The sequence below is a fragment of the Arachis hypogaea genome, chromosome 20 (assembly GCF_003086295.3).
Source record: "Arachis hypogaea cultivar Tifrunner chromosome 20, arahy.Tifrunner.gnm2.J5K5, whole genome shotgun sequence".
Taxonomy (NCBI): Eukaryota; Viridiplantae; Streptophyta; class Magnoliopsida; order Fabales; family Fabaceae; genus Arachis; species Arachis hypogaea.
The window spans coordinates 56,247,700-56,270,493 of NC_092055.1; the positions used below are offsets into that span (position 1 = coordinate 56,247,700).

General features: G+C 39.2%; 1 non-coding gene and 1 pseudogene across 1 annotated transcript; one reads left to right on the forward strand and one right to left on the reverse strand.

Moving 5' to 3' along the window:
* The first annotated feature begins 10,523 nt into the window (after nucleotides 1-10,523).
* On the forward strand, nucleotides 10,524-10,630 carry LOC112787627 (small nucleolar RNA R71). The gene has a single exon (XR_003195030.1). It is a non-coding gene; the product is annotated as a small nucleolar RNA R71 (small nucleolar RNA).
* An 11,705-nt stretch (nucleotides 10,631-22,335) lies between these two features.
* Nucleotides 22,336-22,437, reverse strand: LOC112787762 (small nucleolar RNA R71; annotated as a pseudogene).
* Nucleotides 22,438-22,794: the final 357 nt, after the last annotated feature.

The following is a 22,794-nucleotide window of genomic DNA, read 5'->3' on the forward strand; positions in this document are numbered from 1 at the left end:
TATTGCCTTCTATGTGTTTGTTAAAATGCTCCTTTTAGTTGTGAGTTAGATTTTTGTTCCTCTTGGCTTAGGAAGGTAACTTAGGAACTCTTGAGTCACTAATGTCCAAGTGATTGACGATTGGGAGCCATTAACTCTAGATCTCACTAATTGATTTGGTGGAGAACTAGGACTTATGGACTTGGATTGATATAGCTCACTTGACTTTCCTCTACTACTAGTTAGGGGATGACTTAGTGGGATTGATCCTTGCCAATTCTCATATTGTGGTTAGTGATAAGGATAGAGATCCTTGACCACCAACCTTTGCCAAGACCTTTGTAGTTGTTAGTTTATGTTCATTGCATTTATATTTCTTGTCTAAAATCTCAAAAACCCCAAACATACCTCATAACCAATAACAAGACACTTCGTTGCAATTCCTAGGGAGAACGACCCGAGGTTCCAATACTTTGGTTTATAAATTAAGGGGTTTGTACTTGTGACAAATAATCTTTTGCATGAAAGGATTATTGTTTGGTTTAGAAACTATACTTGCAACGAGAATTCATTTGTGAATGCTAGACCGTCAAAAATCCACTCATCAAAATGGCGCCGTTGCCGGGGAGTCACAATGGTGTTGTGTTATTGGTTATTGTATATATGTGAATATTGTGAATAGCTTGATTTTTGGATTGCTTGCTAGTTTTTGCTAGTTTTAGGACTTTGTTTTATTCTTTCTTATTAGCTTTTGTTTCTTATTTTCTCTTCTCATTATGAATTCTCACTTTGGCTATGAGTTTGGTTCTAACTATGTTGTAGGAAATGAGGAGTACAATGAAGATGTGTATAAAGGATGGGACAATCAAAGGTGGGAAGAGCCATATGCATATGATCAATCCTCATGGCAACAACCTCCACCAATACACTATGAACAAGAGCCATTCTATGATGCATATCAATCCAATGGCTATGGTGAATCTCCTTGTGACTTTCAAGAACCACCACCATATGCCGATGAGCCATATCCTCAACATAACCCTCAACCATACTCACAAGCCACTTTTCACCAACGACCTTCATATGACCCTCATCCATACCCACCATTACAACAACCATATGAGCTATATGAACCACATATAGAGCCACCACCATTCCAACCTCAATACTTTCAAGAACCACCCCCTCCATATTATTACCAAGATGAACCACCTCCAATGTATGAAAATTTTCAACCACAAGATGACTACTACTTTCCACCATAACCTCCCATTGAAGAATACTCATGCCCATTGATCCAAGAGCCATATGATCCTAATCATATTATCCAAGAGGAACAAGAGTCAAGAGATCGTCTAAAGGAAACATTGGATCAACTTCAAGCAACCATGGAGCGTGTTGTGCAACAAGTAGAAAGAGTGGAAAGTATTGAACCACCACAACTCTACCAGGAGGAACCACCTCCCTACTATGAATCCTTCCCCCAAATTGATGAACCCTTCCATCCACCCCAACTTCCAATGGATGACATCCTTGATTTTCTTGTTCAAGGACAAGAGGAGATGAAAAGGGATGTGCAACAATTCACGGCCGCCTTGGACGAGGTGGTAAACCGGTTAGCATCCCAATGCTTGAATACTCAAGGAACTCCCATGGCTACATGTGGAGAACCTAAGGAAGAGCATAGCATGAAGGAGAGATTGGAACAATTAGAGGAAGCTACAATTATTGAAGAAAAGGAAGAAGTGGTTGAAGACTTAGGAGATGCGGAGCCTCCATGGGAACATAGAATTGAAGAAAACCCCTCCAAGACGATTGAACTTGATACTAAGGAGGAATGTGCACAACCTCCAAGGCATATTCCATATGAAAAATTGGACGGGATAGAGCAAGAATTGAGTTCCCTTGGTGATGAAGATCAAGCATCAAGTCTTAGTGGTAAAGAATCCTTTGAGTTTGAAGAACCTTCTCTCGGTGAATTTGAAGGCAATGTGGAGGTAAAATTCTCTCACCTTCCCATTTATGATTTAAGTAAGGGAAAGGACTTAGATAGAACTGATAAACAAGGGATTGAAATTAAGAGATCTTGTGAAGATGTGGAAGTCCCTAGAAATAGAAGGATGGGAATTGAATACACTTTGTCAAGATCCTTGGACGCTTCTTCGCCTAGGTTGCCATCTACACCTTCATTTGAGTGGGTGAAATTCATTTCTATTAGCTTTATTATCCTACTTGAATATGGTTTGCTTGAAACGGATGGCCAACGTACGGAATTTTATGGGATGAAGCGTAAGCGAAAAAGGTTTTGTGGTTGGCGTTGCAAATCAAGGCTCATTATAGTCGATGCATCAAAGATGGAATATAAGGGTTGGAATAGAGCTCAATTAGATGGGTCTAGGAGGATTGTTGGGAATTTCATTGAGAATTCACCTTTCTTGCCACTCGGATGGACTAATAATGATAATCAACTTCAAGACGGGTGTGAAAATAAAGTATGGAATCCTAGATTACAAAAAGAGGATCAACTTTGGGAGCCCCAGGCTTGTGAAGAACTCCATCAAGACTTGGCTCAATCCATGAGGAATCTTGCGGCACAATGGAGAACCAAGCATTGGTGAGAGTTCCAAGATGAATTCAAGCACAAGCCACCTTGAGAGGAGCTCCCCATAAGTCCAACTTAAGGACAATAAACAAAAGTGCTGATGCATGGAAACTTTTCTCTCAACAATTTTCCCTCGGCAAGTATACCAAATTGTCGTCAAGTAAAAACTCATAATAGAGTGAGGTCGAATCCCACAGGGATTGATTGGTCAAGTAACTTTAATAAGAGGAATGTTCTAGTTGAGCTAAGCAGGAATTGACTTGAGATTTGCAAAAAAGTAAATGGCGGGAAAGTAAATAACAAAAAATGTAATTGCTGGAAGTAAATGACAGAATGTAAATGACGAAAAGTAAATTGCAGAATCTTAAATAGGGATTTGGGGAAATGAACCTAAAGGTAAATGGCAGAAAGTAAAGAGAATGGGTAAGATCAGAAGTGAGGGATTCATTGGGCTCATGAGATGTTGTATTCTCCAGATCAAATTCATTCTCATCTCTTCCTCAATCAATGCATTCATTGATCTCCTTGGCAATCTTAAGTGATTGGATTCCAATTCCTTGGCAACCCAATCTCTCAAATCTTGATCAATAGCCAATTCCTTGGTCTAATTGCTCATAAGAAGAGATGAAGTATGGTCACTGATTATACCACATGTATTCCCAAATCAAAGTGTTAGTAGGATTATATGTCACCATATCCATCCAAACCCTGATTTGGTCCAACATGAGAAAGCATTTCTAGCATGATCTCTTCATTCCTCTTCCAAGGTCCGAAGAGATCCAAGTATGAATAGCTTCTTTTCTAAGACAACTACCCAATTGGATAAAGATTGAAAGCTTTCTAGTAAAATCAAGAGAAAAGAAAGAAGAAGAATAATGAAAACTATTATTGATCCATCAAATTACAATAGAGCTCCCTAACCCAATGAAAGGGGTTTAGTTGTTCATAGCTCTGGGAATGGAAAGTGTAAATGAAAAATACATTCTGAAAACTCAAACTAGAAAGTGCAGGGAAAGTAAAATATATACAGAGTGTAGTTCTCCACAAAATGCCAAAAGCTCCCTTACTAGTTCAAAACTACTACTATATATGCTACTCTTCTGATCTTCTAGTTGGCTTCTTCAAGTCTTGGATATGGGCCTTTGGATCTTTAGTTGAAGCAGTTACACTCTTCAGTGGGCTCAGCTTTGCTTGCAGAGAAAGTGTGAGTTAGGCATGGACGTTAGTTAGGACATTAGTGGTGTTAACGTTAAGTGAAAGTGTGGTTTCGAGAACGTTAGTGACGATCACCTTTTTCACTAACGTTCCAAGCCAAAATTGATTCACGTTAACTTCAATGTTAGTGGCATTAACGTGACCGCAAACATTGCGTCTTGATCCTTCGCGAACGTTATTGGCATTCACCTTTTTTAATAACGTTGCTTATTGCCCCTTTTCCCCACGTTAGAGTTCACGTTAGTATAGCTAACGTGACCTTTAACGTGGACTTGCCTATTCTTCGAGAGTGTTAGTGACACTTACCTTTGTCACTAACGCTCCAAACGCCCCTCCTTCCCACGTTAGAGTTCACATTAATTAGATTAACGTGACCACTAACGTGGTGGTGATTGCCATCTCCAACGTTAGTGACAAAGGTTAGTGTCACTAACGTTGGTCCATCAATTCCTCTTCTACGTTAGCTTCCACGTTAATGTAATTAACGTGGCAACTAACGTGGGCAATAGTGGCTTAATAGTGGCTTAATCCAACGTTAATGACAAAGGTGAGTGTCACTAACGTTGGCAATTCCTTATCCCTTCCACATTAGAGTTCACGTTAATGTAATTAACGTGACTCTTAACGTGGCCAAGTGTGCCCCTTTTTCCAATGTTAGTGGTATTCACTTCTACCACTAACGTTAGAGCTTCACTTCTCTTCCACGTTAGCTTCCACATTAACGTAATTAACGTGGCAACTAACGTGGGCTATAATGGCTTTCGAAGGCGTTATTGGCGATCACTTTTCTCATTAACGTTGCAAGCTAGCTCCCATTCCACGTTAGTGGTCACGTTAATTAGACTAACGTGGCTACTAACGTGGTTCTTCCTTGCTTCCTTTGTCCTGAAATCAAGCAATTAAAGTGCATCAAAGCTTTATTCCAAGTCATGAGATCATGCATTATCCAATTTGTCATTAAATTCATGCATAATTCTCATGAAATCATGTAAAGTTCACAATGTTTGCTTGAATCAAGATGTAAGTGAATATCTACCCAAAACTTGCTTATTTGCTTAAGAAAATGCATGAAACTACCCTAAAACAGTAAAGAAAAGGTCAGTAAAACTGGCCAAAATGCCCTGGCATCACAACACCAAACTTAAAGCTTGCTTGTCCCTTAGCAAGTACTGAAACATAAGAATGATGAATGAAAGAACAAGAGGAATAAGTTCTTGTTATAGAAGTAAAGCTCTTGGTTTATGGGATTTCATGCATAGCAACTTAGATTCATTCCTTTACTGGTTTCCAAGTCCTTATCATGCTTTTGAAAACTTGCTTGATTGCATCCTATGAGATCCTTATTCTTTGATCCTTCCCCTTTTCAAGGTTTATTGCATCCTTAGGCTAAGTGCTCTGTGAGGGGGCGACTCTTAAAATAAGCTTTCAGCCAACACTCCCGAACCAGTTGGTTCAAGGTGCTAGGTGTTGAAACACCCCTAAGGATTTACTCCCTCAAGTCTCTCTCCCCCATACATGTACACCACAGGCACATGGTTTGTTATTTTCTTTCCTTGAGGTCTTGGTGTCCAGCACCTCTTTGAGTTACTAAATGTTCTGTAGCAAGGTTGCTCTTGATAGTGGATTTTTAGTTGATAATCTCGGGTTAGTTAACCCAAGTTATCAAGTGATGAAGCACTCCTAAGAACTTATTCATCCAAGCAGATCCTTGGTACAGGATCACCACAGACACATCCCTCAAGATTTAAACCATTGGTGCCTAGCCTTATTTCTTATTACTTTATTGTTCTTTCTTTTTCTTATTAGGATCTTGTTGTTCGGTTAATCTCATAGAATGTGTTTCAAGCATGTAATTCAATGCATAAGTGTCCTTATACCTTACATGTGAACCAACTTAGCTAAACTATTACCACACCACATACCTTGAGAACTTACTCCACAATGTGAACTTCACTATGGTTTTTCTTTTCATAACATTCTTTTTCATTAAATTCAAAGGGCAAGCATACAAGTAAGTAGGATGAAAATGAAAACAGGTAACTTGGACAGCACACATATGACAAAAGCAACGAAAAATATTAGAGACAGAATTGAAAATTCCTAAGCTACTATGGAAGCACGTTCTGTTTCATACATGATTTTCCTTATTTAGACTTCAAAGAGATAAAACGAAGAGGGAACTCCACCACCTTTTACTCACGGGGCTGCCCATGCTCTTCCTCTTGTTTGTCCTCTTTGTGTCCACTTGTGTTTCCTCGTATCCGTGTCATTCTGGCTCTTTTCCAATCCTCAAGTGCTTTTCTTACTAATTCATGACTCCTTTCGACTTTTTCTCTTTCTTCTCGCGCTAAGTCATCCTTCACTTCTTCATATCTTGTGATTCTCGGATGCAATATAGGCAGTTGTCCGACTAAGTATCCTAGCCTCGCTTGAGTGTTCACATGATGTCCAGTCTCACTCATGTTAACTCCTTCTGAAAATGCCCTGTATTCATCGAAGAGTTCTGCCTGTTCTATTTATTTCCGATGCATCTCATATATGTGTGCACCTTGATATACTTGGATATTGATTAGCTTTTGGATGGCTTCTTGTTGTTGTTCTTGCCTTTGTTCCAACCTGTGGAAGGATTTACCCCACTGTTTCCCTTGTTCTAATTGCTGTTCCATCATTTGCTTTTGCCACTCCTCCTGTTGATTCATCCATCTAGAGAGTGATTCTTCTTGGCGGTTCATCATTTGTAGTTGAAGCTCTCTCTGTGTCCCTCTATTTTCCACATATTGTCTAGATAAGCCATCAATGGCTTCCTGTAATTGGTGCATGTCCAAACTGGCTGGGGCTTGCTCCCCTAGGTCTTGTCCTTCTACCACTTGATGGGCTGTCCTCTTTCTTAGCCTTTGCTGAGGTAGGGGAGATGCAACAGCATGCATCTGCGAATAGTATAGGGATGCCAGTTTTTATCCATTCGAGGTTCTCATCTTCGAACACCACCCCAGTTATGTCACACAGACGGAAAATAGTACTGGGGTAGCCTAACTTTCCTCCAGAATCGCTTTTCTCAGCCATCTTCCTAATGCCTTGGGCTATGAGTTCATGAACCTTGATCTCTCCCCCCTTTTAGTATACATTGTACCATTGTTACTCTCTTAAGATTCATCTCTGAGTTATTTCCGGCGGAGAGGATGGATCTTCTTTCAATTTTGAACCACCCCTTTGCTTCAGGGATAAGGTCTCCTCTCTTGATGAACTTGGACTTTCTTTGAGGATCTCATACCCAATCATCTCCTTGCACGTAAATATCTTGCACAATTTGGTCATAATTGGGACTGCTATCTATTCTGGAGTGATAGCTTTCCTCTGCAAATGGTATGATTCTTAGTTTTAACGCCCTCATAATGCTCATGGGACTAAAATCCACTGTTGCTCCTCTTACAAAACTTATATAGGACTCATCTGCCTTATCATACCAGACCACATTTGCATAAAACTCTCTTACAAGGGTTGCATTTACTTTAGTGACCGGATCAGTAAGGAGCTCCCATCTTCTTTTTTCCACTTTCTCCAAAATTTTGGGGCACTCAGTTTTCTTGACTTGAAAGCCTAGCTCATATATAATCTCCTTAGCAGCCATCCACCCAAATTGAAGTGCATGGTGAGAGGTTCTAAACTTCTTTTCATCAAAAGGGCGTTGCTCCATAGGCTCCTTCCCCTTTCGTCTTTTAGAGCTGGATGAGGCCATAAGTGACTTCTGAATTTGAATTTGTAAATGTATGGATGATTGGTGAGAGTATCTTTGATGGGGTAAGAGGTGTTGGGTTTCGAAAGTGAGAAGTACAATGAATGGGAATTGGAATGTGAAGGGGGTATGGAATAAGAACCACTTATATAGAAAAGTGGTGAGTAAATGAAAGGTGTGGATTGATGGTGTTGGTGTATGATGAACGGATAAGGTTTAGCATGGGATAAGCACAAGGATCATCAACTTTATGATGGGGTTAGTTCGATTTCCAAGTGTGTCATTCTTCCAATGCTGCATGGCAATATTTCTCAATGCATTCCCCTTGAAGACATGTGTATAGTCCCCTCTTTTTGAAGTGGCCGAACCCTCCTTCTTTAATTGTCCCATCAATTCCTTCCAAACTACCCTTCATTTTCCCTAAAAAAAGAATGTTATTAATAACTTTTTGGATAATGGCGGCAAAATTTAAAAAAAAAAAAGGAAAGAATAACTACTTTTTAAAATTTTTGTTTTTAAATGACTAAGTGCTATTCATGAATGCAAACCAACTAACTATTTAGTTATCCATGTATGCAACATTGGTGACACTAAACTTAGTTTGTAGCCATGTGGTGTAAAAAGATTTGTTCAAGGTTCTAAGAGTAACATGATATGAATTACATTCATGTCCTCTTAGTGTGCCTTGAACACCAAACTTGTTCTTCACTATATGTTGCATAAAAGGATTCATTCAAGTATATGTCAAAGTTGATTTGGAATGCATGAACCTTGCATTATTAACTACTTTAAAAGCATATAAAACATGGGTTGCCTCCCATGAAGCGCTTCTTTAGCGTCACTAGCTTGACGTTCTGCCTTTGTCAGGGTGGTTGGTAATGCTTCAAATCTTCCCCCCTTGCAGTGAATCTATCTCCATTGGCTTCGTTAAGGATCTCCACGTGTTCTAATGAGAGAATTCTGTTGATGGTGAAAACTCTAGGCATCTGAGATGGGATGGTAGGGAGATGAGGTGGGATAACTGGGAGATAAGCTGAGATCACTTTATCCCCTGGAGAGAAATCCTCTGTAGGGATCTTCTTGTTCCTCCATCTCCTTGGTGCCTTCTTCTTTGTTTCTTTTAATGTTGCCTTGCTCTTTGTGGCCTCTTTTTCCAAAAAAATTTTGTTGCTGGTCTCATATGAATCTAGTGGTTTTGGTTCCTCTTGGATTTCCTTTAGCTGTGGTACCTTCTGACTGTTTTGCTTACCAGCCAAAGGGATTCCCAGGTGTACAGCTTGTGTTTGAATGCTTGTTTCTTCCACCAGTGCCTTGTCATGTTCTTCCCTTGGTTCCTTGTTTTCTTGATCTGCTTCTTGTGAGGGTTTGAAGACATTGAATGCGAGTTGTTCATCATGTATCCTCAGGATTAGCTCTCTTCGCTCCACATCTATAAGCGCTCTGGCTGTAGCCAGAAATGGTCTTCCCAATATGATTGGATGGAGGTTACTTTCTTCCATTTCCAATATGACAAAGTCTGTAGGAAGGAAGTAGTTCCCAACCTTTACCAACACGTTTTCAACCACTCCTACTGCTTGTTTTTGAGTTTTGTCAGCCGACCTAATAACTACATCTGTGGGCATTAGCTCATTGATCTGCAGCTTCTTCATGAGGGATAGAGGCATTAAATTAATGCTTGCTCTCAGATCACAGAGTCCCTTATCAATTACTGTTTCTCCTATGGCACAGGGGATGTGAAAACTCCCTGGATCCTTCCTTTTTGTAGGCAACTCTTGTTGAATGAGAGCACTGCACTCCTTATTCATCACTATTGTTTGCCCTCCTTTGAGTGAGCTTTTCCTGGTCAGCAGCTCCTTCATACACTTAATGTATGAGGGCATTTGTTGGAGAGCCTTGATGAATGGTATGTTTACATGGAGAGATGCAAACATATCAAGGAACTTTGAGTATATTCTCTTTTCTACACCACCCTTGAGTCTTTGGGGAAAAGGTGGATAGAGTTTCAGAATCTCCTTCTGTGTAATTTTGGTTTCTTAGTGACCCTCTTCCTGCTTCTCTACTGAGGTGTCTCTAGGTTGTACGAATGGTTTGTTCAGCTCTTCCTCAGTCTCCTTATCACTTATAGTAACCATCTTGCATTCTTGCCATCTTACTTTCTTTGCTTCACCTCTCGGGTTTTTCTCTGTGTCACTTGGAAAGCTGTCAGTAGGTTTAGGAATCTTCATAGAGAGGTATCCCACTTGAAATTCTAGCCTCTTGATGGTGTCTCCCTGGTTTTTGATATTGGCTAGCACCTCCTCCTTGAACACCTTGTTATCTTGGATTTCCTTACATATGCCTTCAAGTAGAGTCTCAATCCTTGAGAGTCTATCTTTGGATGATGGTGAGTTGAGATTGGAGGGATGAGAAGGGCCATTTTGGTTTTGATATGGATGTTGAGAAGTGTTGTTAGGTGGGTGCTGATATGATCTCTGTGTGGAATGTTGGTGAGCTGCATTGTTGTTGGGGTTGTGACATCTCTGATCTTGGCCTTGATCTTGTTGATTTCCCCACCCAAAGTTTGGGTGGTTCCTCCAACCAGGATTATAAGTTTTGGAGTATGGATCATGGGTCTACCTAGGTGAGTTCCCAAAGTAGTTGGCTTGTTCCTGATCACCCTCTGCCTCTGCATTCACTCCTTCTTGAGCTGCTGATGAGGTGGTGATTGCTGTTACTTGGTTCGTTTCCATCTTCTTGGTAAGGTCAGCCAGCTGCTTGGTGATCATCTTGTTTTGAGCCAGCAGTGTATCCACTTTGCTTAGCTCCATCACTCCTCTAGTGTTGCCTCTTTCAAAAGCATAGAAGTAGTCATTCTCAGCTACAGTCTCAATGATATCTATGGCTTCTTCAATGGTCTTCTTCTTGTTCAGAGATCCCCCGGATGAGTGGTCTACTGCCTTCTTTGATTCATAAGAAAGACCTTCATAGAAAATATGTAACTGCACCCATTCATTGAACATATCTGGCGGGCACCTTCTTGTCAAGTCCTTAAACCTCTCCCATGCTTCATAGAGAGTTTCACCATCTTGTTGCCTGAAGGTTTGTACCTCAGCTCTCAACCTGTTGATTCTTTGAGGAGGATAGAATCTCACCAAGAATTTGTTCACCATATCTTCCCAGGTTGTTAAGCTCTCCTTCGGGAAAGACTCCAGCCATTTAGATGCTTTGTCCTTGAGTGAAAAGGGGAATAAAAGCAATCTATAGGTGTTAGGATGAACACCATTAGACTTCACAGTATCACATATCCTCAGGAAGGTGGTTAGATGTTGATTGGGGTCTTTTTGGACACTTCCTCCGAATGAACAGTTGTTCTGAACAAGGGTGATGAGCTGTGGCTTTAATTCAAAGTTATTGGCATGTATGGTTGGCTTTTGGATGCCACTTCCACAGTTTCCTGGGTTTAGATTGATATAAGAGCCTAGAACTCTTCTATCTTGTCCAGCATGATGCACTGGACCTTCTCTGCCATGGTTGTGAGCCTCTTCTTCATGATGGTTCTCCATATTCTCATCCATGTCTGGTTCAAAATACTCCTCCTCTTCCTCATCACTAACAACTCTCTTTCCTCTTGCTTCCCTCCTTAGTCTAAGGAAGGTCCTCTCAGGTTCAGAATCAAAGGAAGTTGAAGCCCCGCTTCTTCTACCTGTCATACAACCAACAAGGCACAAGCAAGAAGGAGACAAATGCAGGAAGTATTCTCGTCAGAAATGCTGTTAGTGTGAGTGATGCAATATGTCAAACAGTTAGTGGGTTAGTGAACTGAATTGCAACAAATAAGAGAACACCACAAACGGGTAAGGGGTAAAGGAAAGAAAATAACTAAAACTGAAAGTAAATCACTTAAACAGAATTTAAATAAAACAAAAGAAAAATGCTCAATCTAGTTATCCACCAATTTAATCATTGTTGATACAAAATCAATCCCCGGCAACGGCGCGATAAACTTGATGCATGGAAACTTGTCTCTCAACAATTTTCCCTCGGCAAGTATACCGAATTGTCGTCAAGTAAAAATTCACAATAGAGTGGGGTCAAATCCCACAGGGATTGATTGGTCAAGCAACTTTAATCAGAGGAATGTTCTAGTTGAGCTAAGAAGGAATTGAGTTGAGATTTGCAGAAAAGTAAATGGCGGGAAAGTAAAAAATAGAAAATGTAATTGCTGGAAGTAAATGACGGAATGTAAATGACGGAAAGTAAATTGCAGAATCTTAAATGGGGATTTGGGGAAATGAACATGAAGGTAAATGGCAGAAAGTAAAGAGAATGGGTAAGATCAGAAGTGAGGGATTCATTGGGCTCATGAGATGTTGTATTCTCCGGATCAAATTCATTCTCATCTCTTCTTCAATCAATGCATTCATTGATCTCCTTGGAAATCTTAAGTGATTGGATTCCAATTCCTTGGCAACCCAATCTCTCAAATCTTGATCAATAGCCAATTCCTTGGTCTAATTGCTCATGAGAAGAGATGAAGTATGGTCACTGATTATACCACATGTATTCCCAAATCCAAGTGTTGGTAGGATTATATGTCACCATATCCATCCAAACCCCAATTTGGTCCAACATGAGAAAGCATTTCTAGCATGATCTCTTCATTCCTCTTCCAAGGTCCGAAGAGATCCAAGTATGAATAGCTTCTTTTCTAAGACAACTACCCAATTGGATGAAGATTGAAAGCTTTCTAGTAAAATCAAGAGAAAAGAAAGAAGAAGAATAATGAAAACTATTATTGATCCATCAAATTACAACAGAGCTCCCTAATCCAATGAAAGTGGATTAGTTGTTCATAGCTCTGGGAATGGAAAGCTTAAATGAAAAATACATTCTGAAAACTCATACTAGAATGTGCAGGGAAAGTAAAATATACAAAGTGTAGTTCTCCACAAAATGCCAAAAGCTCCCTTACTAGTTCAAAACTACTCCTATATATACTACTCTTCTGATCTTCTAGTTGGCTTCTTCAAGTCTTGGATATGGGCCTTTGGATCTTTAGTTGAAGCAGTTACACTCTTTAGTGGGCTCAGGTTTGCTTGCAGAGAAAGTGTGAGTTAGGCATGGACGTTAGTTTGGACGTTGGTGGTGTTAACGTTAAGTGAAAGTGTGGTTTCGAGAACGTTAGTGACGATCACCTTTTTCACTAACGTTCCAAGCCAGAATTGATTCACGTTAACTTCAACGTTAGTGGCACTAACGTGACCACTAACGTTGCCTCTTGGTCCTTCGCAAACGTTATTGGCATTCACCTTTTCCAATAATGCTACTTATTGCCCCTTTTTCCCACGTTAGAGTTCACGTTAGTATAGCTAACGTGACCTTTAACGTGGACTTGCCTATTCTTTGAGAGCGTTAGTGATACTTAACTTTGTCACTAACGCTCCAAACGCCCCTCCTTCCCACGTTAGAGTTCACGTTAATTAGATTAACGTGACCACTAACGTGGTGGTGATTGCCATCTCCAACGTTAGTGATAAAAGTGAGTGTCACTAACGTTGGTCCATCAATTTCTCTTCCACGTTAGCTTCAACGTTAATGTAATTAACGTGACAACTAACGTGGGCTATAATGGCTTTCGAAGGCGTTATTGGCGATTACTTTTCTCATTAACGTTGCAAGCTAGCTCCCATTCCACATTAGTGGTCACGTTAATTAGACTAACGTGGCTACTAACGTGGTTCTTCCTTGCTTCCTTTGTCCTGAAATCAAGCAATTAAAGTGCATCAAAGCTCTATTCCAAGTCATGAGATCGTGCATTATCCAATTTGTCATTAAATTCATGCATAATTCTTATGAAATCATGTAAAGTTCACAATGTTTGCTTGAATCAAGATGTAAGTGAATATCTACCGAAAACTTGCTTATTTGCTTAAGAAAATGCATGAAACTACCCTAAAACAGTAAAGAAAAGGTCAGTGAAACTGGCCAAAATGCCCTGGCATCAAGTGCTAGGTGGGAGACACCCCACCATTGTAACACCTTTTCATTTTCTCTTTTCTAAATAATGGTAGAAGTAGTTTAAATTTATGTTTTAATTGATTTGTTGAGTTTAGTTGATAGTTTAGCATGTTAAACAAGGTTTTATGGTGTTTTGGTAGCTGTTTGGAGGTTTGGAATGCTTGGATTGGTGCAAAAACATAGAAAAATTTTGAAAAACAGAGCACCATCCACGCGTACGCGTGCATTAAGCCTTTTCGCCCCTCCACGTGCACCTGCCATGTGTGTGTACGCGTGGATTGCAAGATTTCATTCCTCCCTACATTGACCCGAGAGTTGTGCCAACGTTGCGCACCCATTGTGCCTTTCGCACAAAACCACTCGCGCGTACGGGTACATGACGCGTACGTACCACTCTCGAAATTAGCCATCGACGTAGACGCGCCATGCACACATACGCATCACATCCATTGCACCACCATCTGCACGCGCGTGCCATGCATGCGTACGCGCGGATGTCCTTCCTTCACTACACTTCCTTTCTTCTTCTCTTTCCATTCCTTTCCTTTCCCTTTCTTTTTCCCTTCTCCTATCCTCCTCCAACACTTCCAAACACCATCCATACCACTTCTTTTAGTTAGCTAGGTTAGTTAGTTAGTTGCTTAGTTTACTTTCATTTCATTTTTTCTTTTTCATTATAAGTGTTGGATTATTACTTTTGTTGATATATATTGCTGCCTATTCCTAATTGCATGCTATCTTAGCATAATTGTTTTTGATATTCATTGTTGGACTCTATTGTTGAGGTTATCATTTGCTACTTGGTTTTAAGTTTTTCATGCTTACCTTTTGAGAATACCAAGTGATGAGAATTGCCTTCGAACTTGTAACTCTTTATGAATTGCATGATTTGGCCACCATGTAATTGGAATCCTTTTTTCTCGATTAGGCAACTTCTCGATGGATGTTGTGTATTTACCTTAATGCATTGTATTTCATGATCATATGCATCCATATGCTTTTAGCTTGAATGCTCTCATGCTTCTTTAATGCTTGTTTTACCTTACAAGTTTACTTAAAGCATCTCAAGCATACTAGAATAAGTGAAGTGCATGCTTCTTTTGTGACATCGCTTTTCATGCTAATGTGTGTTCTAAAAGGCGCAATTTAGAATTCACTATTTGTCATTAATGTCACACTAATTCACTCACTCAATTCTAGTGATTTACCTCATCCCAACAATGTATGCTTCCTTGCTTTGTATTTTCTCATCTTATGGTGTTATTTTCTATTTTTTATGCGTGATGCACCATAAGCAAAAATGGAAGCAGAAGCAAAGAAAACGTAGCACCGGTTGATCTACCAGCTGAAGGTGGCAATCCGGAAAGTCGCCGTACCCTCTTGCTTATCTTTGAGTGCACCGAGGACGGTGCAAACTTTTAAGTGTGGGGAGGTCGTCTGACCAATCGGCGATTATGGGTGACAAATTTCTAATCCCAACACTTTTGTATTTCATTTTAGGTTTTAGGATTTTTACTTGTATTTTCTTAATTTGGCATATATATACATAATAAGCTTAGTCAAAATAATAAAATTTTTCAAGATTTCTATCCATAGGGCACCTCAATTGATTTGAGTGAAAACTTTTCATAGAACTTGCTTGAATTATATATATTGTGGAACATGTTTTGAGCTAAGAACACAAGCAAGTGAGATTTGAGCTTAATGGTGTGGTTACATCTTATAACCACTTATTTTCCTTCTTGTGTGTAATTATTCTCTTTCTATGATTGTAATCTTTGATTTGTTTGATTCTTTATGTCTGTTATTTTGTGTATTCATGCATTTATATGATTGAGGTCATCATTTCATTTAGCTAACTTACCCAAATAGCCTCACCTTCTATCTTCCATTGTTAGCCGAATTTGAGCCTACGATTAACCCACTTGTTCTTAATTTAGCACATTACAAGCCTTAAAGCGAAAAATAATAAATTTCCTTTTTTTAGATCTTTGATTAGCTTAGGCTAGTGTGTGTGTATCATTCAAGTGTGGGAACCTTGGGACATTGGGTGAATAAAAGGGTAGTTTTATTTTTTTATTGCAAATATCGGGAATTGGGTACATGCTCATATGTAATAAATGTAAAACCATATGCATTGATGCTTTTGTATATATTTTATTGCAAAGCAAAAAGAAAAGAAAAAAAATGAGAAAAAAAAAAGAAAGAAAGTAAAAAAATAATAATATATCAAAAAAAGAAAAGAAAAAAATTAGAAAAAGAAAGAAAAAGAAGAAAAAAAGTAACAAAAAGTGGACAAAATGCCCCAAGGAAAAGTGAAGCTCAATAAAGTCAATGCATATGAGTTATGATAAAGGAAAGAATGCATGAGTATGTGAAAAAAGTGAAAAATGGGTAGTTAGGTTAGCTTTGAATTGTATAGGTTATCATAGGTTAGGTGGAAGTCTAGGCTTATCAAAGATTCAAATTTTAAGCTCACTTGACTAAATATGCATCCTACCTTAACCCTAGCCCCATTACAACCCATGGAAAAGACTTCATGATATGTGTATGCATGCATGAAATATATGTTGATTGTTAGAAGAAAAATAAATCTTAGAAAGCATGAAATAGGGGAGAATTGAGTGAACCAACCCTAAACACTTGAGCAAATAGAGTGCAAACACATCCGGTGAGGGTTCGATTGCTCAATTACATTTTTTCACCTATGATCATCTCTTCTTGCAAGTTTGTAAAAATATTTAATAACTCAATTCAATTGTGGATTAGACTTGCTAGTCCTTAGCCCTTATGCATATATGTTTCTTGGGAATCGATTTATTTTGGCCAAGCAATTGCATTCATGTAGATAGTTGCATATAGCAAGATTGCATTTAGTTAGTTTACATTGAATAAATGTTGATACCTTTTGCTCTCTCTTGGTTTAAGCATGAGGACATGCTTGGTTTAAGTGTGGGGAGGATGATAAACCCCATTTGGAGGGTTTATCTTGTGCTTGATTTAGGGGATTTTATAACCTTTTACCCACATTTATTCAATGAAATAGCATGGTTTTATGATTGTCTCCTAGTTTGTGCTTAAATGTGAAAATGTGTTTTTTAGGCCCTTAATTGTTAAATCTTGATTTACCTTTGATTCTACTAGATGCCTTGATTTGTTTGTTAAGTGATTTCAGGTTGAAAAGGCTAGAAATGGATCAAAGGAATAGAGAGGAAAGCATGCAAAGTGGAGAAATCATGAAAAGCCAAAGATTTGGAAAAAAGCCCATGGCGCGCGCGCGCACTATGAGCCTACGCGTGGATCGCGTAATGTTCCATCGCCGCGTACGTGCACTGTACGCGTACGCGCCGATGCCGCACGTGACTTTTTGAGTGAAAACGTGCCTGGCGATTTCTGAGGAGGCTCTGGCCCAATTTGGAACTGACTTTGGCGCCAGAAGTGCTTTAAAAGACCAATGATTGAAGGGAATTGGGAACTTTTCATTCTTTTGTTCATTCGTTCACATTAGGATTAGTTTAGAGTTAGTTTTAGAGAGAGAAGCTCCCACTTCTCTCTAGAATTAGGATTAGGATTAGGATTAGGTTTAGGTTAAGTTCTTAGATCTAGGGTTTAATTCATGCTTTCTTCTACTTTTGCTTCTCAATTCCTTGTTGTTGCAATCATTACTCTTCTATTCCTTTGTTGTAATGTCCTTTATGTTGTTCCTATACTTTGTTGTAGATCTACATTCCTTCTTCAATGCAATTGGTAAGTTCTTTGTTGTTTCATAATTGTTCTCCTTTTCTATTGTTAATCTCTTACTTTTGTAGTTGTAGATTCCTTTAATTCTTGCAATTAATAATGTTTTGCCTTTATTGCCTTCTATGTGTTTGTTAAAATGCTCCCTTTAGTTGTGAGTTAGATTTTTGTTCCTCTTGGCTTAGGAAGGTAACTTAGGAACTCTTGAGTCACTAATGTCCAAGTGATTGACGATTGGGAGCCATTAACTCTAGATCTCACTAATTGATTTGGTGGAGAACTAGGACTTATGGACTTGGATTGATATAGCTCACTTGACTTTCCTCTACTACTAGTTAGGGGATGACTTAGTGGGATTGATCATTGTCAATTCTCATGTTGTGGTTAGTGATAAGGATAGATATCCTTGACTACCAACCTTTGCCAAGACCTTTGTAGTTGTTAGTTTATTTTCATTGCATTTATATTTCTTGTCTAAAATCTCAAAAACCCCAAACATACCTCATAACCAATAACAAGACACTTCATTGCAATTCCTAGGGAGAACGACCCGAGGTTCCAATACTTCGGTTTATTAATTTAGGGGTTTGTACTTGTGATAAACAATCTTTTGCATGAAAGGATTATTGTTTGGTTTAGAAACTATACTTGCAACGAGAATTCATTTGTGAATTCTAGATCGTCAAAAATCCACTCATCAAATGCTCAAGTGATTAGTCAAATTAGAAGTTATTGGCTAATTCTCTATTCACTAACGCTAATCCTTCCCAAGGGAGAGGATTAGGACTTGCGAGTAAGAGTTAGCTCAATCACTTGACTTTCCTTTATTTAGTAAGGGTTAACTAAGTGAAAATAACAACCTCTTGATACTCCACTTGAGAAAACCCAACAAGGATAGAACTTTCAATTAATCTACCTCCGGTTAAGGCTTTTATTTGATTATATAAATCCTCAATCATTTATTTTTTTGTTCTTCAACTCTCAAAAATTCTCGGAAAACCTCTGACTAATAAAATAGCACTCTTTTGTCAACTCGTTGGGAGACGACCTGGGATTCATACTCCCAGTATTTTATTCTTAAATCAGTGATAACTCTTCTAAATTGATAAGTGGATTTTTGCTGGTTAAGAACTGTACTTGCAACGTATTTCTTATATTAATTTCTTAATCGGCCAATTTCCACCACGTCAAATTTTGGCGCCGTTGCCGGAGAGTTGCAACGGTGTGCTAACTTATTGGTTGGAATATATTTATTTGCATTTTTTTATTATTTATTTTGTTTTATTACCATGAGCTGTATATTTCTTTCGTTGAATGACGCGTTCACTGCCTGATTCGAGCTTAGCCGCATTTGATCCTGCAATCGAAAGAAATCTTTCACGTATTAGGCGAGCTCGGCGTCAGTTAGCCTCTGAGGGCGGTGAATTGTCATTTGAGGAAATCTGAGAGCAAATCTGAACTGTCATTTGAGGAAGAAACAAGCTCATCTACTACTGATTCGGTTGATTTACGTGCAGGTGACATTGGCAGAGCCCAGGAGAATTACTCTCCAGGAAGCTGGAGCCCTAGACTTCACCCTGCAACTGTATCTAGTGCATCACCCAAATCTGGCTGCAGATTTTGAACTGAAGACTTCGCTAATCAACCTAACACCTAAGTTTCATGGCTTACCTGCTTAGGAGCCTATAAAGCACCTCAGGGATTTTCAGACAACCTGTTCTACTGTTAGGCGTCATGGTGCAGATGAGACTACTATTTGGCTGATCGCCTTCCCATTTTCTCTTGAGGGAAAGGCAAGGAAGTGGTTCTACACTTGATAAACTACTATTTTATGGTTTATCTTGTGCTCAATTGAGTGGTTTTTATCAACTCTTTACCCACTTATTCATACTAATCGCATGTTTTACGTTTTCCTTCCTGATTTTGTGCTATGATTGAAAACATGTTTCTTTGGCCTTCAAATTGCTAATTATTAATCCTCTTGATGCCAGTGCATTTTGGCCAGTTTCACTGACCTTTTTTTACAGTTTTTGGGTAGTTTCATGCATTTTCTTAGGAAATAAGCAAATTTTGGATAGAATTTCACTTACATCTTGATTCAAGCAAACATTGTGAATTTTATATGATTTCATGAGAATTATGCATGAATTTAATGACAAATTGGATGATGCATGACTCATAACTTGGATTATAGCTTTGATGCACTTTATTTGCTTAATTTCAGGACAAAGGAAGCAAGAAAAAGCCACGTTAGTAGCCACGTTAGTCTAACTAACGTGACCACTAACGTGGAATGGGAGCTAGCTTGCAACGTTAATGAGAAAAGTGATCGCCAATAACGTCTTCAAAGCCATCATAGCCCACGATAATTACCACGTTTACTACATTAACGTGGTAGTTAACGTGGAGGAAAAGGAAGCTCCAAGCATTAGTGGTAAAAGTGAGTGCCACTAACGCTCCAAAAGGGCAATTGGCCACGTTAAGAGTCATGTTAACTCAATTAACGTGAACTCTAACGTGGAAGAGGAAGACAATGCCAACGTTAGTGACACTCACCTTTGTCACTAACGTTGGACTAAGCCCATATTGGCTACGTTAAGAGCCACGTTAACTTAGTTAACGTGAACTCTAACGTGGAAGGAGCAAGGATGAGCTAACGTTAGTGACACTCACCTTTGTCACTAACGTTGGAGATGGCAATCAACACCACGTTAGTGGTCACGTTAATGTAATTAATGTGAGGCAATAACGTGGGAAAGGGGCGTTTGAGAGCGTTAGTAAAAAAGGTAGGTGTCACTAACGCTCTCGAAGATTTGGCAAGCCTACGTTAAAGGTCACGTTAACTATACTAACATGAACTCTAACGTAAGGAGAAAGGGGTACTCTCAACGTTATTGGGAAAGGTAAACCCCAGTAACGTTTGTGAAGGGCCAAGAGGCAACGTTAGTGGTCACGTTAGTGCCACTAACATTGAAGTTAACGTGGACCATTTTGGGTTAGGAACGTTAGTGAAAAAGGTGATTGTCACTAACGTTCTCGACCCCACATTTTCACTTAACGTTAACACCACTAACGCCCTAAGCTAAAGTCCATGTCTACTGCACACTTTCTTTGCAAGTGAAGCTGAGCCCACTAAAGATGATAACTGCTTCAACTCAAGATGCAAAGGCCCATATCCAAGACTTGAAGAGCCAACTAGAAGATCAGAAGAGTAGTATAAATAGGAGAAGTTTTGAACTAGAAAAGAGCTTTTGGGAATTGAGAGGACTACTCTCTGTATAATTTTACTTTCTCTGCAACTTCTAGTTTTACTTTTCATAATGCATTCTCCATCTTTGTTTTCCATTCCCAGAGCCATGAACAACTAAACCCCTTTCATTGGGTTAGGGAGCTCTGTTGTAAATTGATGGATCAATAATAGTTTTCATTATTCTTCTTCTTTCTTTTCTCTTGATTTTACTAGAAAGCTTTCAATCTTCATCCAATTGGGTAGTTGTCTTGGAAAAGAAGCTATTCATACTTGGATCTCTTCAGAACCTTGGAAGAGGAATGAAGAGATCATGCTAGAAATGCTTTCTCATGTTGGACCAAATTGGGGTCTGGATGGATATAGTGACATATAATCCTACCAACACTTTGATTTGGAAATACATGTGGTATAATCAGTGACCATACTTCATCTCTTCTCATGAGCAATTAGACCAAGGAATTGGCTATTGATCAAGATTTGAGAGATTGAATTACCAAGGAATTGGAGTTCAATTACTTAAGATTGCCAAGGAGATCAATGAATGCATTGATTGAGGAAGAGATGAAAATGAACTTGATCCGGAGAATGCAACATCTCCTAAGCCCAATGAATCCCCCATTTCTGATCTTACCCATTCTCTTTAATTTTTGCAATTTACTTTCATGCTAAATTCCCCATTCCCCATTTAAGATGCTGCAATTTACTTTACGTCATTTATATTCAGCTCTTTATTCCCAGCATTTATATTTTCTGCTATTTACTTTCTGCCATTTAATTTCCTGCAACTCTCACATCAAATTCTGCTTAGCTCAACTAGAACATTCCTCTAATTAAAGTTGATTGACCAATCAATCCCTGTGGGATTCGACCTCACTCTATTGTGAGTTTTTACTTGACGACAATTCGGTATACTTGCCGAGGGAAATTTGTTGAGAGACAAGTTTTCGTGCATGAAGTTTATGGCGCCGTTGCCGGGGATTGATTTTGCATCAACAATGATTAAATTGGTGGATAACTAGATTGAGCATTTTTTTATTTTGTTTGATTTCATTTGAGTAATTCACTTTCAGTTTAGCTGTTTTCTTCCTTTTCCCCTACCTTTTTCTTAGTTATTTACAATTCAGTTCACTAACCCACTAACTGTTTGATATATTGCATCACTCACACTAACAGCATTTCTAACAAGAATACTCTCTACATCTACCCCCTTCTTGCTTTTACCTTGTTGGTTGTATGACAGGTAGAAGAAGCGGGGCTTCAACTTTCTTTAATTCTGAACCTGAGAAGACCTTCCTTAGATTAAGGAGGGGAGCAAGAGGAAAGAGAGTAGTTGGTACGGAGGAAGAAGAGGAGTATTTTGAACCAGACATGGATGAGAATATGGAGAACCATCATGAAGACGAAGCTCACAACCATGGCAGAGAAGGCCCAGTGCATCATGTTGGGCAAGAGAGAAGAGTTCTGGGATCTTACATCAATCCAAACCCAGGAAACTGTAGAAGTAGCATCCAAAAGCCAACCATACATGCCAATAACTTTGAACTTAAGCCACAGCTCATCACCCTTGTTCAGAACAACTGTTCATTCGGAGGGGGTGTCCAAGAAGACCCCAATCAACATCTAACCACCTTCCTGAGGATCTGTGATACTGTGAAGTCTAATGGTGTTCATCCTGACACCTATAGACTGCTTCTATTCCCCTTCTCACTCAAGGACAAGGCATCTAAATGGCCGAAATCCTTCCCGAAGGAAAGCTTAACAACCTGGGAAGATGTAGTAAACAAATTCTTGGCGAGATTCTATCCTCCTCAAAGAATCAACAGGTTGAGAGCTGAGGTTCAAACTTTCAGGCAACAAGATGGTGAGACTCTATATGAAGCATGGGAGAGGTTTAGGGATCTGACAAGAAGGTGCCCACCAGATATGTCCAATGAATGGGTGCAGTTACACATTTTCTATGAAGGTCTTTCTTATAAATCAAAGAAGGCAGTAGACCACTCATCTGGGGGATCTCTAAATAAGAAGAAGACCATTGAAGAAGCCATAGATGTCATTGAGACTGTAGCTGAGAATGAGTACTTCTATGCTTTTGAAAGAGGCAACACTAGAGGAGTAATGGAACTAAACAATGTGGATGCATTGCTAGCTCAAAACAAGATGATCACCAAGCAGCTGGCTGACCTTACCAAGAAGATGGAGATGAGTCAAGTAGCAGTAATCACTACCTCAACAGCAGCTCAATAAGGAGTGAATGAAGAAGCAGAGGGTGATCAGGAACAA